Raw genomic sequence first — 18,357 nt, forward strand, 5'->3', positions numbered from 1 at the left:
TTGAATGGAATTCGCAGTAGCAGCCTCGCAGCCGCATTTTGAACTACCTGCAGTCTATGGATTAAGAATTTAGGGAGGCCCAGGTAAAGACCATTGGCGTAGTCCAGCCGTGAAGTGACAGTTGCGTGGACTACCATTTTCCTGCAACTCTCGGGAAGGAGTTTAAGAAATTTACGGAGGTTTCTTAATTTACTTAGGCAGCCGCCGGCCACTTGTTGGACATGGGAAGAGAAAGACATCTTATCATCCCATCTCACTCCAAGATTTTTTGCCGAATGACTGGGCAAGGGTGAGGGACCCATTTCCACCGGCCACCATAGCTCTGGGGCTGGGACAGGGCCTTTACCGAAGAAGATGACTTCGGTTTTATTGGCGTTTAATTTTAGTTTGTTGGTATTCATCCAGTGTGCAATGTCCTGGAGACAGCCTTTGAAATTTGCAAAAGATTCCTGTGTCATTTCTGTGTAGGGGAATACCAGCTGGGTGTCATCGGCATAAGAAATTGCCTTAACACCCCAGTTGGCAATGAGCGTGAAGAGGGGGGCCAGGTAGATGTTGAACAAAAGAGGACTGAGGGCTGAGCCCTGCGGGACTCCACAGTTGAGGGTTTTAGGTGTGGAAGAGATCGTCCCGAGTGCCACCTTCTGTGTTCTCTGAGATAGATAGGAGTTAATCCAGCTCAGCGCGTGGTCTTGAATGCCTATCTCTGCCAGTCGACAAAGTAATCTGGCGTGGTCCACCGTGTCGAAGGCGGCCGATAGATCCAGGAGTACCAGCATAGCTGAACTTCCTGCATCCATCGACCACCTCACTGACTCGGCCACCTCTAAGAGCGCCGTTTCAGTACTGAAACCGGGCCGGAAACCAGACTGAGTTTCATGGAGAATGTTGCTGATTTCCACAAATTTACTCAGTTGGCGTTGTATCACTTTTTCCAGCATTTTTCCAGGTGCGGCTAAAAGGGATATTGGGCGGAGGTTCGTCAGATCATCTGGATCCCCATTTGGTTTTTTCTTTAGGGGAAGGAGCGTAGCATGCTTCCAAGCGTCCGGAAAGATTCCTGACGTAATGGAAGAGTTCCAGATGCTTTGGAGTGTGGGCGCTACAGGGCCCGCTAAGGTGCTCCAAAGTTTAGCCGGACAAGGGTCATCGGGTGAGCCGGATTTACAACGGTTGAGCTCTTGCCTCACCTCGTTCAGAGAGACATGCGCGAACTGGGTGAGGGTTTCTTTTTTTTTCGCTGTTGTACGCTATGTCTTGTTTCTCAGTATTTATCGCTGGACCAAAGGAATCATAAACTCTCTTGATTTTATGGTCAAAGTATTCTGAAATTTGCTCACAGAGTAAAGGTGTGGGGGTGACTTCTCTCTCAATACATTGAGGTTTGAGGAAGGACTGTACAACTTTGAACACTTGTTTGCTGGATTGTTCTGCCTGCCTAATCGAGTCCGCATAGAAGTGTTTTTTATTATTCCTAATAGCTTTCCGGAATTTTTTTAATGCATCCTTATATATAGCTTTTCCTACTGGATCGTACTTTTCTCTCCAAAGTCTTTCCAGTTTTTTACAGGCCGCTTTCTCCTCTCTAAGTTCCTGCGTAAACCAGGGAGCTGAGGGGGCTTGTCTTTTAGATAGGGCACGAGAGGCCGGGGCGATAGAGGATACCATTCCTCCTATCCATTCATTAAGGAGCACTGCGTCCCTATTGGGATTATTTGTCAGGAGGGGAGTGGTACTCGCCAGTGCCGGGAGCATAACCTCGGGGGTCAGTTTGTTCCATTGTCTTTTCATAAAGTAGCGCTTACTGGGCACCTTAGTATCACTACGGAAGTCCAAGGTGATTGTGATAAGTGAATGATCTGACCATATCAGAGGGAGAGGTTTTTCAGGTCGCACGTCCTTAATGTTGGTAAAGATAAGATCAATCGTATGGCCCCCAGTATGTGTGGGGCCCTCATTGATCAGTCTAAGGCCGGCCGCATCTAACGTTGTTCGGAGTGTCTCTGCCAAGACACAAGACACAACGGTTATGGTAACTATGGTTTTGGCTTTATCAAAACATGTCGTGTAAGGTGTCTAACACTGTGGAATAATACCCCCATACCATTTCTGGACATGAGGATATTATTCCCCCCTTCTAGAGGGAAAGACATGTTGAAATCATACTTTACTGTTAGCCTCTGACCAAAGCCTCAGCATCACAAAATGGATGCTGCTGCCACGACACAAGTCTGACCTCCTGCTGCTGGGAGTGATCCCAGCCAGGGAGGCCTGGACAATAGGTTTCCTGCTTGAGGAGGTGCTAGCACCTCCCCAGACAGCCTTTAGTGTATTGGGGCAGGGTGGGCTGAAAGGAATGAGACATGCCTGGGGCACACAAGGTGTTCCTTGCATAGTCCAGTTCAAACCGGCGCTGGGGCACTCCAGCCCCAGCTCTGGCGCGAAACTGGACAAAGGGAAGTGGGTGTAACCACCCCCTCCCAGGTCCCACCCATAAGGCGTGACCTAGCAGGTATCCCAGCCCCCCAGATTAGTATAAGAGTGGGAGTTGGGCCTCAAGACTTTAGATTATCCTGAACCTGCAACTTGAACAGAAACTCTGGACCTTCGACATTCGACGAAAGAAGAAGACTGAAGAATCTCCCTTGTGGCCAAGGAGTGGCTACCCTGTGCAAACAGGCACCATCAAGAGACTACCCTTTGCTTTGCTGAAGTTCTACGAGGGACCGACTGCAGAGCCCGACCAGAGCCTTGACTTCCAGACTTCTCCGACCCTGATCCACATCCACAGCCGAGCTGAGATCCGTGGAGGCGACGAGAGACGTGGGACCGGCTACCTGGGAAAAGTGGCTAGTATCTTCAAGCGCAGCTTCTGAGGCACCCTCGAAGTTGTGCACCGGGGATTGAGAAGCCCCAACCCCAAGCACCATCTGCACCGAAGATCAGCCCCCCACACTCCACAAGTCCTGCGTGGGGCCCTTCTGCATTTTCCTGCTTGCCGCGTCTGTCCGGTTGCTTGCCCGCTGGCTAGTGGCCTTTGTGACGACGCATCCTGAAATCTTCACCGCTGGTTTGGCTCCTCCAGACTGGCTCCTGCTTCTTTGAAAAAGAGAAGCACCCCAGACCTTCCTGGTCTGCACCAGAAGCAAGTCCTCCGTTCTTCGTGGGTTCCGCTTGCCAAGGCTTGGTGAGTCCTAGTCCAACTTCGACGCCGCGGACAGCAAGAGCCTTCGTGGGACAGCTCGCCTCCTGGTCCTGGTCGTCCTCAACGTTCCCTGGTCCTCGTGGCTGCAGCGACAAGCTTCACCTTCACCTGCAATCTTCACGACATCGCCTGGTTCCTTCCTGGTTCCACGTGGTCACTGGCTAGTGACCTTGACTCTGTCCCTTCTGCTTGCAGGTCTCCTCTTTTCTTGATCCCAGCCTTGGGATCCACCGGACACTCTTCACTGACTGCCTGTCAGCAACTTTCCTTCAGGCATCCATAGAAGTCCACGACGAAACCCAACGCAAGTTCACACCTATGCACCCGCAGCCTGTGGGCTAGGTAACTTGGGTACTTCGGTGCTCACAAGGGTAGTGACTATCCTAGGGTCTAGTTTCCGAGTCTCGACTCTCTAGCTGCTTCAGAAGTGTCCTTAAACTGTTAATTTCTATCTACTACTATTTCTATCGACTTTTACGCATTACGCGTGAGTGTTTCTACTCTGCACCTGAATCCCGTGGGCCTCCCACTTCCTAACTGTTGCTAGTGTAGTGTAGCCCCAGCGATTCCCTAGGCCTAGGCCTATCCTATTTCCGTGACAGTGGTCCTTATACCACTTACTTAGTATATGGTTTGCGTGGCCCCTAGGGCCTAACTGTACTACTTACCTGTGTGACTTAATGTATGCTTAAATAAGACTGTGTTGTACTTACCTCTAATCTCATAAAGAGTGCTGAGGGTTTGACAAGAATAAATACACTTTATTTTATATATATATCTGTTGTGGTGTCCTTTAATTTGGTATACAAGGGATTATATATGGTATCACAGCTGGCTTCACATGCCATTCAGAGTTTAGCCTAAGACTGCTCTTGTCCATGCTACCACTAGGATAGCTGGTCTATACGGTTGACTTTACAACCAATCACCATAAGGGTATTTGGACTGATATAAGGTGTACACTAGAACTAGTGACATCATACATCAGGCCAACTTCTCACAACACTCATCAAAACCAAAACACTTACACAAATAAACATCTACACACAAAACAACACCAATCTAAAAAAACACACACACTCACCAGATTATTAAATACCAGTCAATAAACACACATGCAAACCTACAAAACATACACCAGACCCACATGCAACTGCCAAACATACAGACATAATCACATCACCCACTTCAGCTCCCTCTATCTCCAAAAGGCACTACTCTACCGCCCCTCCTACTCTCACTCCTTTTTTTTCTTACATTTCTTTGGGTAATTCTAAAAAGTACATTATAGAATTATCTCACTTATTTTTACGTTTTTTGAGTTACAATTTTTTAAAGTGTTAATAATACAGGTGTTTAAACGCATATGCATTATATATTTAAAAAATTGCATGTAAGAGCAATGTAAAAATGCACAAGTCCAGGGCAAATGTAAACACGATTCATGGGAAAACAAGTAAACTAGACACTTACCTTCAATCCCGGCGATGATGGAGTTGATTTTCTTCATAGTCAGGTAGCAGCAGCAAAGGAAGGTCTTTGAAAATCAAGTTCAAGACAGAAATGGAAGTGGAGAACAGGAAAAATGGTAAGTTTCTACCTCATATCCCTTCGATTCCGCCAACTCAGGTTTGAAGGTTTCCTTGATAGAAAGGCACATCTTAATTGGCACAACAGTAATATTGGCTGGCCTCCCTCCAACAGCTGCTTTTGCCTATAAGGCCGTCGACGCGAGAGGAACATTCTGACAGAGATGGCAGCACTCTGACGGTCTTTCGTCCATCAACCCGCCAGCATCTAAAAAGAGTGGGCAGATCGCCTCCTAGGCGGACGGAGAATCCAACGTTAAAGCGACGGGAGCACTAAATCCGTCAAGATCGAAATCAGTCTCTAAGTCGGTTGTTGAGGATGAATCAAATGAATGTCGTGGTATCCACAATCCCTAGCTTGAAATCTAGGCGAGAGCATGAGGCAACCCACACTTGAACAGGTATGCTGGGTTCTGAAAGTAGAGAAAGCTCAGCAAACTTGACTCTCAACAAAGAAGATCACAGAAGCTTAGCACTTGTCCTCCTGAGCATAGTCCACAGTGTTGGGAGTACAACAGTTTGACTAAATAATCACTTCCAAGAGAGGTTTTGGACAATTCTTGGAGGCGCCCAAAAGCGATCTGATGAGTAAACACATACCTCTGGAGATATTAGATTTATATCTTCTTCTGGCGCCCTTAAAAAGTGCCAGTTTAGAGGGGGATTGGTCGCCAAGTTTTTTAGAGTTATCGCAGGCCTTTTCTTTCATTGTCAAGTGAGGGTTGTGGTCTTTTTTACTCATTCTTTAGCGGAGGAAATTCCTCTGTCAGGTCCTTCAGGCAACTACTGGATTCATCAGTCGTGGTACACACCAGTAGGATTAGCAAAGTACCTTATAAAGCAGCATATATAGAGCACTTGCTCAACGAGACAGCGTGATTCTTGCACATGTGGACATTTCAGCCTAGATATCAGTAAATCTTGTCAGTACTGCTCGTCTGGCTCAGTGCACCTTATTTGGATACAGAAGTTCAGGCCCAGTATGTCTTTTTAATTCCTTTATAATTGTCAGACTTTTATAAAATAAAATAATTCATTCAAAGACAGTAAGCTATCTGCACCAATCAGAGCTCCAAAATTGTATACTGCTCACTCAATGTGAGGTTTATAGGAACGTAGGGCATGATTTAGAGTTTAATGGCTGGGTAATCCGCTCAAACGACGGCTATCTCATCCTCCTATTACAAGTGCCATAGCATAAAATGCAGTTGTTATAAGGAGACAGGATACCCATCACGTTTATGATGGAGTAACCTGTACACCCTTACTGCAAATCAGGCCCTTAATTTAAGTCCACAACAAACACTGGTAAACACCTGTATAGCAGTAAACTATTTGCCTGCTTTCATTCTACCGTGGTAATCACTATGGGGTAACTGTTCCTATGAGACAGAAGATAACCTATTCTGGTTGGGTTCATTATACCGTGACCAGAACATGGAACATTTAGCATCAACCTTTCACATTTTCTGTAAAAGGATGACCAACCAGGCCTTCCTGCTGCCATTAGCAATCATCCTCAGAAGTGCTTGTTGCTCTTTGGTAGAACTAGTTACCAGCACATTGAGTCTTGGGTCAATCCAGGTTGTAATGAGGGCTTTTAAAATGTTTTAGGGTGGAGGAGATTACACGTGGTTTTATACCATTGTAAGGGTGGAAGAGATCTCAATGGGACCTCTTCCCGGTTCTCGGTTATACAGGCTCTACCCCTGTAGTTCACTGGATGTATCCTGTTTATGTATACCATCCCACCCTTGTAAAGTATTCTTATATTATTTAACTAAATAATGACCTCCTTAATGTTCTACCTGTATTAAGCAATGTTTTGCCTACTTTAGCTCATATCTCTAAGAAAAGCAAATATGCCTTTTCTTCATGGTTACCCTGACGTTTCCATTTTTGTGGACCTCTTTTTTAAGACCCTGGGTCTAGTGACACTGCTATTCACAGTCACCGTGAGTGTGCTATCTGGCTCTAAATTGGTACTTGTAAAATCAGTCTATTTAACCTTCATGTAAGGCCATGGTAGATGATGCAGAATTACACATGAGGCGTGGAAGTTAAATGTCATATGTGTGCTGCACCACATATATGACAAAAAAAATGCCTGCTGGGAACACCACAGTGCTCTGGCTGGTCTGCAATTTAAAGACACTGCATTAACTCATGACAAGGAAAGTGCCTTGGCCACGTAAGGAAACATTTTTATATATGTATAAGTCACCCCTAAAGTGTGCTTTGCAAGCCCACAGGGCAGGCTATCTACTATGTAACAAAGCAGCATTCTATTGATTTGACAAAGTGTGTTCTCGGAGTGACTGAATGCCTAAACGTTGTTTCCACTATGTAGCTTCAGCTATATTTTTCATAAGATAGGCCTGGGTGTGATTAAAACATTTACTTTACATCTCTGCCTGGGACAATGCTTGAACTAATTCAAGGTCTTTTTTCGACATGGTTTCAAAATCAGTTTAGTGCTAAAATCTGATTTTGAATAAACTTAGTAGGAAGTAACCTTACAAAAATGTACATTGGGCTGACTGATCCAAAACTGCTTGGTGAAAAAACGGTAGCAATGTATCCCATATAGTCCCTCAGTCAAACCATGATGAGACTTAGATAAGATACAGGGAACATCTCTCCTATTCACGTGCTAGCAATTTGCATCCCCTCGGCTGCAAACTTTGGTAAGGAGGCCTGCATGAAAGGCTTGATCCAGTGAGGTGAACACAAACAGCCCTTCTCTGCTTCTATGAAGGTATGCTGGTCTGAATACAACAGCCAGTGCAAAGAAAGGGGATAAGCATAGGGGAATGAGCAGTGCAGGCTTATGCAAGGGGACAATGGCAGACAGTTACCTAAAGGCCTTTTCGGTCTACCTTGGCAACCCAAAAACGTACGTCAATAGTCCCCACCAAGGTCAGAGCACTCCATGCACTCTTATCAATCAATCATTAGCACACAAGTAATCAGCCTATCCTACCTAGGGTGCAACTACAAAAGGTCTACACCCATGACTATTATTCAACAGCCACCAACAGTTAGTTGTTTCGCATCCTAGACAAGGACATGGAAATCAACGGTAGTTATACCTTTATCAGAGTCAAATACAAAAATCCTGAGCTGTCAGAGGACTCAAATTTAGGAAACATACCTGGTACATCAGAAATTACGACATTAGGACGAGAGTGTTGCAGTGGTATTGTGCTAGGGCTTGGTTACTCGCAAAACTTTTCCCAGGGAACGAAAAGTTTAGTCTTTGGTGTGATCAAGGGCCGCACTGATGGCAGCTTAGTGGTAGTCTAGGAGCATAAAGTGGGTGTAGGGGAAGCGAACCATGTACATCTAGTGACTGAACTAAACTGCACAATGTGAAAACCTAGGAGGAATCCCGGCTTTCCCCACTAGAACAACTTGTGTGACCATGGGCAATTATTTTATTTCAATTTCCCTCCTTTTTCTTCATTATCACATATAAGAGGACCTCGAAATACATGACTTCAGAATGCGTGCGGTACAAAACGTTCTCCTTTTAGGATGTATTCACTGATGGCATTATTGTCGGGGGAGGTGGGGAGAATCAAAAACATTTCTAAATTCATGGTTAAAATCTATCACTTTAAAAAACAAATACTTCTGAATGCACTGCTATAATCTGATTTACTAAGGTGAAACTGTTCTGCAGGTTTATGAAATACACTTTTTGAATTTTTAAGGGACTATCATATTTTTACATGTTTGCAGTCTTTAAAAACTGAAGGTGCTCCTAAAAGGCACCTGGATACTGCTCGGGGCATTTAGTGCGCTCAACAAATACTGATTGATTGATTGATTGAAAAGGTATGCAGTACACCCTAGTTACTTACTTTCTTTAACTGTAATGCACAAGTTACTTACCTTCGGTAACTATATATCTGTAAGAAACATTAGTAGTGATAGAATCCTTACCTTAGAATTACCCCCAGGTGTCAGACTGGATCCGGAAAGTTTTTATCAGCAGTACCCCTGCGTGTCGGTAGGCGTCGTCATGCGGCTCGGCGTGCGTCGTTGGTGCTGGTATGACGTCGCTGGAGCTACCTAGATGCGCCCACGCGCACTGACGTCAGTTCTGTACACAACTTTCCGCGCCAGGAACACAGAGCCATGCAAGAAACTGACCACTGGTGCCATGAAACTAGGGCCCTGAAAGGGATGACATTAACCCTAGAAATCAGTTTGCAGAACGGGGAGGATGGGTGGGGCAGTAAGGAATCTATTACTACTAATGTTTTTAACAGATATATTGTTACCGAAGGTAAGTAACTTGTGCATCTGAAAGAAACACGTAGTGATAGATTCCTTACCTTAGAATAGATACCCCAGCAATAACAACCCCGGTGGTGGGTCTACGAACCAGGATCACACCAGAAAGTCCTGGAGAACAGAACAGCCAAAGAAGCCGTCTCTCCGGACTTGGCTGTCCAGGCAATAGTGCATAGTAAACATGTGCAGCAAGGCCCACGTAGCTGCCTGACAGATGTCTTGTAAGGGAACACCCCGTCCCAAAGCAGTAGTAGCTGCCGTCGCCCTGGTAGAATGGGCGCACATCCCCACCGGAGGCTCTTTTTTAGCCAAAGAATAACAAGCCTTTATGCACAGAACGACCCACGAGAGATGGTCCGCTTGTGCACAGCCCAACCTTTCTTGGCGCCCACATAGCTAACAAAGAACTGGTCATCCACCCGGAACTGTTGAGTGCGGTTTAGATAGAATGAGAGCGCACGTTTTGGGTTCAGACAGTGGAGCCTCTCTTCCTCTTTCGAGGGATGAGGAAGCGGAAAGAAGGTAGGCAAAGTGATGGTCTGCCCGATGTGAAAGGCAGTGACAACCCTCCACAGAAAAGAATGGACGAGTCCTTAGAACCACTTTGTCCGGATGGACAGAGAGAAAAGGAGGTTTAGAAGAAAGAGCCTGGAGCTCACTCACTCTTCTGGCAGAGGTGATAGCCACCAGGAAAGCGGTCTTTAAAGTGAGAAGACGAAGAGGACAGTTGTGAAGTATTAAGAAAGGAACAGGAGGGAAAAGATGCGTAATGCCTTTCAAGAATCTATTTACAACGGGGGACTTGAAAAGGGAAGGCTAATCTGGAAGCCGTAAAAAGGCTGAAATGGCCAAGAGATAGCCCTTGATAGTGCCCAGAGCAGAGCCCTGCTGGGCCAAAGAAAGAAGGAATAGAAGGACCTCTGAAAGAGGGGTAGAAAGGGGATCCACAGCCTTTGCTGTGCACCATACCACAAACTTGTTCCACTGGCAGGCGTATCCCATCTTAGTGGAGGGACGCCTGGCTGCCAAGATTATGTCACAAACTTTGGGAGGCAGCTCAATAGACGTCCACTGTCGCCGCTCAATCTCCACGCAAGGAGGTGGGGGCTGGACAGGTTCGGGTGGAAGACCGTCCCCTGCTGCTGCGACAGAAGATCCTCCCGAAGAGGCAGTCGGATCGGGGGATCGATAGCCATGCTGAGTACCTCGGAATACCATACTCTTTGAGCCCAGTCCGGAGCCACAAGAATGACTTGGGCCCGGTCACGCTTGATCTTCTTCAGCACTCTGGGTAGAAGTGGTATAGGCGGAAAGGCGTATAGTAGACCGCAAATCCACCCGCGACGAAAAGCGTTGCCTAGCGAGTGCCGCCTTGGAAATTCCAACGCACAGAACTGATGACATTGCGCGTTCTATTCGGTGGCAAATTGATCTGTCCAAGGCTCTCCCCACTGCTTTAAGAGACCTTGCGCCACGTCCGAGTGCAGACGCCATTCGTGATCCATCATGCACCAGCGGCTGAGTTTGTCCCCCCTGGCGTTCAGAGAACCTCACAGATGTTGAACCACCAGGAAAATACCCTGTTGTTCCAGCCATGTCCAGAGGCGCAGAGCCTCCTGACATAGGGTCCACGACCCCACCCGCCCTGTTTGTTGGGATCTATCATTGACCCAATCGCGATTCGTGAGCCACCACTGCAATTGTCATGCAGTGCCCTCTGAGATCTGGACGTGATCGGACAGGTTGCCCTGATGTTGTGCTCACTGGAACTTCAGGTCCCACTGCAGAGCCCTCATATGCCATCTGGCATGATCCACCAACAGGATGCAGGAGGCCATCAGGCCCAGTAGTAATAAGAGGGTCATCCTGACCGAAACCCGGGACAAAGGCTGAAAGATCGGAATCATAGCCTGAATATCCCGGACTCGCTGCTCGGGAGGATAAACCCGAAACTGCGCCGAATCCAGAACCGCTCCGATGAAGAGGAGCTTCTGAGAGAGGATCAGGTGCGACTTTGGCACGTTGATGGAGAACCCCAGCAAATGCAGGAGGTTGGCCGTAGTCTGGAGGTGGGAGACGATTGCCTGGGGCGAGCCCGCCTTTCAACAAGCAGTCGTCGAGATAGGGGAAGACTGGGACCTCTGATCTGCGCAGATGAGCTGTGATCACCGCCAACACTTTCGTGAACACCCGAGGGGCGCTGGTAAGGCCAAAATGGAGCACGGTGAACTGAAAATGCTTGTGGCCTACTGTGAACCGCAGGTAACGCCGGTGGGCCGGCAGGACGGGAATATGAAAGTAAGCGTCCTGCAAGTCCAACGCTACCATCCAATCTTGCGGTTCTAGGGCAGACAAGACCTGAGCAAGTGTTAGCATCTTGAACTTTTCCTTCTGGAGGATGTGATTGACGTTCCGAAGGTCTAAGATAGGACGCAGACCCTTGTCCTTCTTGGGGACCAGAAAGTAGTGGGAATAACAACCACAACCTACTTCTGGCCCAGGAACGCGCTCGATGGCCCCCTTGGCCAACAGGGCCATGACTTCCTGCTGAAGAAGCGCAAGATCGTCCCCTGACATGTGGTGGTATTGAGGTGGCATGGCTGGAGGGGAAGTCTCGAAGAGGAGGGAGTAGCCCCTTATGACAATTTGCAGCACCCACTTGTCCGAAGTGATGTTACGCCAGTGGGGTAGATGATGGAGAACTCTGCCGCTCACTGGAGTTTGATGGGCCTGAAAGGTCGGACTAGGAAGGCTTTGTAGTGGATGCTGCGGGGGTGGAGGTGGACTGACCCGCCCGCGGCCCCCCTGAACTGCCTCAACGGTTCCCACGCCTGTGGCCGCGCAGCTGTTGCTGCTGCGCCTGCCTGTGGCCCTGCGAAGGTTGTGGGGCACCCCTTCCGTGGCCACAAAAGGAGCGAAAGGCAGAAGGCGTAGGAGGCCGAGTGGCCGACAGGCCCAAGGACTTGGCCTTTGCCCGTGAGTCCTTAAAGCGCTTCAGCGCGCTATCTGCCTTATTGCCAAAAAGGCAAATGCCATCAAAGGGTATGTCCATCAGAGTGTTCTGGACATCCCCCGAGAAGCCAGTTGTTCTCAGCCAGGCGTGGCGTCTAAGCGCCACCGTCGTGGAAATCGCCCTGCCCAGCGAGTCGGCGGTGTCAAGCCCACAACAGATGGTGAACTTAGCTGCGTCTCTCCCAGCAACAATAGCTTGGGCGAGTACTGTCTAGGCCTCCTCCTCACAGCTAGGCAGCACCTGCGCAACCGCGTCCCACACAGAGTGGGAATAACGGCCCAAGAGGCATGCGGTATTCACCGACCGCAGCCCTAAGCTGGCAGATGAAAACAGCTTCTTGCCAAGCTGCTCCAGCTTCTTGGATTCCCTATCCGGAGGTGCAGAAGGGAACGCGCTCTGGGACGCAGAGGCGTGGACAGCCATGCTCTCAGGAGTGGGGTGTTGGGAGAGGAAGAGTGGGTCGCCTGGAGCCGGGCGATGGCGTCAGGCCACGTTCCTGTCCACAGCAGCCCCTGTGTTGGGCCTGGAACAGGTGCCCAAAAGAACGTCAGACAGTGCTTCATTAAAGGGCAGCAAGGGCTCCGAAGAGCTCGCCGCCGGCTGGAGCACTTCTGTCAGGAGGTTAGTCCTGACGGCCACTGTAGGGAGTTCGAGGTGGAGGGCCTCGGCCGCCCTACGCAACACCACTGCGTAACTGGCTCCCTCCTCCGTTGCCACGGTAGGAGACAGCATGCCAAGGTCAGGTGAGGTGTCAAGACCACTGGCATCCCCCAAATCCTCTTCCCAGTGCGGGTCAGAAGCACAGTCTTGTGCGAGAGGGTCCTCAGACCCCTCCCAGTCCTCCCCTTCCTCTGAAGTCTGTGGAACAGGCTGAAAATACGTAGGACGGGCATAGGGAAAAAATGGTCCCATCGGCGTAGGAAACGGCACCGAGCCGACACCGTGTCTGGTTCAGGGCTGAAACTAGGGACGATGTCATCCCGAGGAGCAGGCGACATCAGAGGTGATGCTGGTGTCAGTGGAGGCGTTATAAGGTCAACCGGCGTCCGATTCCGGATCCCAGATCCCAGGGGGTACTGCGGTGCCGGAGCCACCAGCCCCGGCGATGGAAGGACAGGTCCCCCAGTCGGGCCCGCGGGGCCTGAAGGTGCACCGGCGAGGCCAGGTGGCCCAAAGAGTCTGGCCATGGCAGCAAGAAATTTTTGCACCTGGGCAGGTGTCACCGATGGACCCGGGAAGGTTGAGTAGACTGGCGGCGACGTCGCAGACTCTGCCGGAGCCAGGGGGGTGGAACCACCCGCACCCTCTACCACGTCGGGCGAGGGGAAGTCGAGGAGCAACGACGCTTCTTCTACTTCTTTTTGGAATGCTTCGACTTACCTGACCCCGAGTGCGAAGACTTAGATCCAGAAGAATGATGGTGACGGCTCCGCGACCGGTCACTCGGCCTCCCACGGGAGCAGGGCGGAGCTGACTGCCGGACTTCCAGCAACTCTCCCGCAAAGTCTTCGGCGCCATGACCCGGCAGTCGGGGCACGACTTGGAGTCGTGGTCGCGCCCCAGGCAGTAGAGACACACACGGTGTGAGTCCATCACCGACATCATGCGGTGACAGTCCCCACAGTTCTTAAACCCGGGCATCCCTACGACACCAGGAGTCGATCGACTCAAGAAAAAAGGAGACAAAAGGCCTAAAAAAACTCAGTCAAAAATGACTGGGGGTATTAGCTCTGCCTGGATCTGTGCTTACTGACGTCAGCGCACGTGGGTGCATCTAGATAGCTCCAGCAACGTCATCCCGGCGCCAACGACGCCAACGCAAGCGGAGCCGCACGACGACGCCGACCGACGCGTAGAGGTACTGCTGACAAAAACTTCACGGATCCAGTCTGACGCCTGGGGGTAATTCTAAGGTAAGGAATCTATCACTACGTGTTTCTTTCAGATTAAACTTTAAATAAATGCTTGCTGTTTATTTCACATGTTGTTAATGTTAGTGCTGAGTCGATTAAACAGCAGCCCAGTGCTGTTGTTGCCCAGTAAGTCACATGTAAAGGTCAGGAGGGCTGCATGTGGCCCCCGGGCCATACTTTGAGTATCACTAATTTAGGCAGTTCACATGAAGCACTCTGTGGGGGCTTTCAGGAGTACCCAGGCCCACTAGGTAGGAGACCTCACCTTTCTTCTCCGGTATAGTATGGGGGCCTGTCGCAAGATCCCTAGCCTAGAACAAGAGGAGGAGGTGAACGATATCCTTTTTCCCCCTTACCTTTATCGTGTACTTCATTTACAGTCACCCATCGAACAACCAGCAAAGGACGGTGGCGGTCCCTTTAACTTCGTATACTTCCGGGCGTACTGGCAATCACATGTGACCCCATCACATGCTCCAATAAACAGCAAGAACAACGGAAAGGAGGACTTTTTAATCGGAGGAGTGGTAACAAAAAGAGAGCCGGGCGTTTCGGGAGGACGAGGAACTGAGGATTCCACACGCAGAAAGGAGCAGCTGTGACAACCCTGACCCCGACACGGAGCCTTCGGAGGACGGTGAGACGAGGAAGGCACCGACATCGCCTACACGCCGGAACCAGGACAGGAAGAAGAGGAGGAAGCCGGACCCTATCCGGCATTAACCGCACGCCCGCCGCGCTCCCGGAGGAGCATGGCTTCCCGAGGTACGCAATCGTATCCTGGGATGGTTTGGGAAAGGCGGTTTGCCTGAGAAGGAACCCGTAGTCCAGGCCGGGGAGGGGTAGAACCACAAGAGCAGCCTTCTTTTCTCTTTTGTAGCTTGCGCAGAAATAGGGGAATGGTCACACCTGGTGGTGGTACGGCGTGTCAGTGCTCATTCCCTCACTCCCCTCCCTCTTGCACAGCGTAATATCAAGGACACTACCTAAAATGTGTTTTTTGTTTTATTTTACTTTCATGCCCAACGAGTACAAAACGCTTGGATGGTGACGATCTTCGGTGCCACACCCTTCTTTTGACGGAAAGATGGAAGGAAACCAGAACTCTGTTTTACCATTGCCACAGGAGATATCGCATAAACTCCTTTGTTGAACCGCATAACCTCTCTGTTTCTCCTTGCCCATTCACAGGGCCACTCCACTTGTGTTGGAGTGCTCTTGGGGCCAGAGCTCAAAGACTCATACCTTCTGCAGTTATTATGGTTATGCCATAACTTCTGAAGATCTTGGCTAGCCCCCATGTTTTTGCTGGCTTCTTCATGTACTCAGCCATGCGTGAAGGCAGGCCTAGCACATAAGAACACATGTTACTTACCTGTAAACTGTGGTTCTCCAGTATTGGTGTCTTTCATAGATTCACATGCTTGAATATTCCCCGTCGTCGAAGTGGGAGTCCCACGGTACATAACAAAGCAATGTAGTAACAACCCAAGCCCATTAGGCATAAAAGAAAGAAAAAACCATAGAGTTTTCACAGATAGACAACTTGTCACCTCTATAACATATCACTGTCATTATGTTCTAGGCCAAATCCAGCCAATCAGGCGTCCGCACCCTCTAGAACCCTCTCCCCAGAGACTCAGGCTCTCAGATTTTCGTAGCACAAGAGTGACATAAAGTCAAATACACAATAGAGCCTCTGAGGGGAGGTGGGTGGGTCGCATGTGAATCTATGAAAGACACCAATACTGGAGAACCACAGTTTACAGGTAAGTAACATTTGTTCTTCTCCAGTATTGGGGTGTCTTTCATGGATTCACATGCTTGAATAAGAGTAGTGAGCAGTGAAGCAGAATAATACAAGGTACATAAGAATCAAAACAACAGCATATACAGTGCAGAAGACTATATACATATAAAAGCCATATATATATATATATATATATATATATATATATATATATACTATACATAATAAATAAAAGTACCTTGTATGCAGGAGGAGGGAAGCATCAGAGGCTCACCTTATTTAAAAAGATTACGAAGGACTGCTTGTCCCACGGCTGTGTCCGTGTTGTCTGCAGCATCCAGACAGTAGTGTCTCGTAAAGGTGTGTCTGCTGGACCAAGTCGCCGCTCTACAGATGGATTGAAGAGGGACTAGCGCAGTAGAAGAAGAAACCTTCCTTGTGGAGTGTGCTTTCACGGCAGCAGCGAGAGGTTTTCCCGCTTGTTGATGGCAAAAGGTAATAGCAGAGGATATCCAACGTGCTATAGATTGTTTGGTGACAGGATGACCTTGTCGCATGAGTCCGTAGGCGACAAAGAGTTGGTCATTTTTACGAATGGCAGTAGTTCTTTGAAGATAAAATTTGAGACATCTCTTGACATCCAAAGAATGAACTGAATTTTCTGCAAAAGTTTGAGGATTAGGAAAAAACGTTTTTAAAACAACCGGCTGATTGAGGTGGAAATCAGATGGCACTTTAGGGATATAGGCCGGATTGGTGCGAAGCAGGACAGAGTCCTTAGTAAATTGAAGAAAAGGTGGGTTAATGGTAAATGCTTGCAAGTCACTGACCCGGCGTGAGGATGTAAGAGCTAGGAGAAGAGAAGTCTTCCACGTGACATGTTTGAGGCTGACCTTATGGATTGGCTCGAATGGTGATTTCATGAGCTGTGCCAATACAATGTTTAAATGCCACGGAGGAGGAGGCCGACGTATCGGAGGAAACATCCGAAAAAGTCCTTTGAAGAACTGTTGCATTACTCTTGACGAGTAAAGGGAGTTAGAGCCATCTTGACGGAATCGTGAGATTGCCGCTAAAAAGACTTTAAGGGTAGCATATGAAAGGCCTGATTTTGCTAGATGCAAAAAGAAAGGTAAAAGTTGCTCTGGCTTGGAATGTATGGGATGAATTTTGGCATCACTGCACCATGAACAAAATCGTTTCCATTTGAGTTTATACGTTTTTACAGTAGAAGGAGCTCTAGCCTTTGCTAAGACTTCTCTGCACTCCAAAGGGATGTCCAAATTCACAAATTCAAAGTACTCAGGTTCCAAGCCAATAAGTGTAGAGACGCAGGATCGGGATGACAAATTTGACCGTGTTCCATGGTCAAAAGATTCGGAAGAGGACGAAGCATGATTGGTTCGCACTGAGACAGTAGCAGCAGCTCCGTGAACCATATTTGTCGAGGCCATCGGGGGGCTATTAGGATGAGCCGACAGGGTTCTTTCCTCATTTTCCGTAGAACCTTGGGGACTACAGGAATTGGTGGAAAGGCGTAAGCATAAATTGTGGACCAGTTCATCAAAAAGGCATTCCCGCATGACTTTGGTTGGGGAAGCCAACTTGCGTAGAACTGGCATTTCCGGTTCAGATAGGTTGCAAAAAGATCCAGATTCGGGGGACCCCATAGCTGGAATATGTGCTTCAAAGTGGGTTGGTGCAATTCCCACTCGTGATTGGTCGTGGAGGATCTGCTTAGGGAATCCGCCAGAATGTTGGACGCTCCCGGAACATGTACTGCTGTGAGGGCAATGTGATGTTGAATCGCCCAATCCCAAATTTTTTGAGCCTGAAGGGACAACAGAACGGACCTCGTGCCTCCTTGATTGTTGGTATAGTGCATGCACGTTGTGTTGTCCGTCCGGATCAACACCGTGCTTCCGTGAATGATGGTTCTGAAAGCTTTTAAAGCCAGAAAGATGGCCAGTAATACTAACAGGTTGATGTGTCTCGTCTTTTGATGAACAGACCACTTGCCCTTCACAGTTAGGCCTTGCAAGTGGGCGCCCCGACCCTCGAGAGATGCGTCGGTGGTGAGGGTAAATTGAGGAGTGTCCGCTAGAAAAGGACGCCCCGCGGAGACATGATCTTCGTGAGTCCACCACAAAAGAGCGATGAGTGACACTGACCAAGTCGTTGAAAGTGCCCGAGACCTGAGCCCATTGCTTGTCCAGTTCTTCTTGGACAGGTCTCATCTTCAGGCGGCAGAGAGGGACTAGAGGAATGCAGGACGACAACATCCCTAGGAAAGATTTCAACTGTCGGACAGAAACTAACTCTTTTAGATGGATAGAGGCCGCTAGATCGCAAAGACGTTGTCGTCGTTCGTGCGACACAAAAGCTTTCCCTAGAGTGGTATCCAGAATGGCTCCCAAGAACACTCTGTTCTGAGCTGGGTGCAACTGAGATTTTTCTAAGTTCAGTGTGAGGCCCAGAAACTGGAAAAGGGATCTGCAAAACAGAGTTTGTTTGGACGCTAGTTCGAAAGACTTCGCCTTTAGAAGGCAGTCGTCTAAGTAGGGAAAGATTTGAACTCCCTGAAG

At 48.7% G+C, this 18,357-nt stretch overlaps 1 long non-coding RNA gene across 2 annotated transcripts in view; it reads right to left on the bottom strand.

Annotated features, from left to right (window-relative positions):
- LOC146788819 (uncharacterized) overlaps positions 1–18,357 on the bottom strand; it is a 553,440-nt gene that overhangs the window by 14,825 nt on the left and 520,258 nt on the right. The window lies entirely within an intron of this gene.

Source organism: Triturus cristatus, chromosome 10, assembly GCF_964204655.1.
Source record: "Triturus cristatus chromosome 10, aTriCri1.1, whole genome shotgun sequence".
NCBI lineage: Eukaryota > Metazoa > Chordata > Amphibia > Caudata > Salamandridae > Triturus > Triturus cristatus.